Raw genomic sequence first — 1,634 nt, 5'->3', positions numbered from 1 at the left:
ACCTTGCCGGGCTGTATCCAGGGCCGGAGGCCAATAGCATGAAGTTAAACAAGACAAAGTGCCGAGTCCTGCACTTGGGCCACTACAACCCCCTGCAGCGTTCCAGGCTGGGGGAGGAGCGGCTGGAAACTGCCTGGGGAAAAGGAGCTGGGGGTGCTGGTCAACAGCCAATGGAACATGAGCCAGCCAATGGCATCCTGGCTGGTACCAGCACTGGTGTGGCCAGCAGGAGCAGGGCAGGGATTGTCCCCTGTACTGGGCACTGGTGTGGCCACACCTTGAATCCTGGGTCCAGTTTTGGGCCCCTCACTCCAAGAAGGACACTGAGGTGCTGGCGGGAATGAAGCTGGTGAAGGGTCAGGAGCACAAGTCTGATGAGGAGTGGCTGAGGGCCCTGGGGGTGTTTAGTCTGGAGAAAAGGAGACTCGCTTTCTACAACTCGCTTTCTCACTCTCTACGACCTTCTCACTCTCTACAACTACCTGAAAGGAGGTTGGAGCAAGGTGGGATGTGGTCTCTTGTCCCAAGTAACAAGCAATAGGATGAGAGGAAATGGACTCAAATTGTGCCAGGGGAGGTTTAGGTTGGACATGAGGAACAATTTCTTCCCCGTTGGAGTTGTCCAGCCCTGGCCCAGGCTGCCCAGGGCAGTGGTGGAGTCCCCATCCCTGGAGGGGTTTAACAGACGTGTCGATGTGGTGCTGAGGGACAGGGGTCAGTGGTGGATTTGGCATTGCTGGGTGATTGGTTGGACTCAATGATCTTGAAGGTCTGTTCCAACCTAAATGATTCTGTGATTCTATGTACAGGCAGGTGATGGAGAGCCTGGGGAGACAGAGTGAACTGGCGCATTGGCACAGAGCAGGGCAGATGTCACCTCCTGAAGCAGCGCTTGACGCAGCCATGCCAGGATGAGTGTTTGTGGCAGGGTACAGCCACAGCAGGGCAGAGCAGTGATGCTGGGCAGGTCTGAGAAGGGGTGGCAGCGCCAAAATGTACCACTGCCGTGGCATGTCTGGGGCTCCTGTGGCAGGGACTGCTGCGTTTCTGTGCAGAGAACCCTCTCTCTAGCCGAGCTCTCTGTCCACTTGCGATTGCTCCCCTGAACCTCCCTCTGCTTTGCTCACTGCCTGGCCCCTTCCATCCATTTATCTTCCCAGCAATAGCTGCATCTTTGCTGCAGAAGAGGTAGGAGGGATGGGCTCAGAGGCTGGGTGGCAGGGGGGGAGCAGCCACGTGCAGCGTCTGCACAGTGTTCACTTCGCTGCCAGTCTTCCCACCCGGGTCCTCGTTGCCTCTCCCTGGGTGCACAGAGCACCCTTCCCATCATGTCAGCAGCACAGCTGTCTGCGTCTGAAAGGTCTGGCCTCCAGGTGTTGAGTTTCACTTTTTTTCCCGGTTAACCAGTGGGTTTTTAAAATATTTTTTCCTTTCTTTTTTAATTTCCTTGCGGAGGGTGGGACTGTTGTTTGCGCTGAAAGTGCCGCCCCTGAGCGCTGGCAGACGCTTGGGTCATATCCCCCGGCCTCCCTGCTCCAGGGTTTGAGTCAGCCCCAGGCACCTCCGGCCGCCTGAGTCACTGTTGCTTCCCACTGGCTCCCTGCAGCTGCGGCCACGGGACCAGCGGCGGGGGG

The sequence above is a fragment of the Buceros rhinoceros genome, unplaced genomic scaffold, assembly GCF_000710305.1.
Source record: "Buceros rhinoceros silvestris isolate BGI_N320 unplaced genomic scaffold, ASM71030v1 scaffold13857, whole genome shotgun sequence".
Classification (NCBI taxonomy): domain Eukaryota; kingdom Metazoa; phylum Chordata; class Aves; order Bucerotiformes; family Bucerotidae; genus Buceros; species Buceros rhinoceros.
This window is presented reverse-complemented; position numbering follows the sequence as displayed.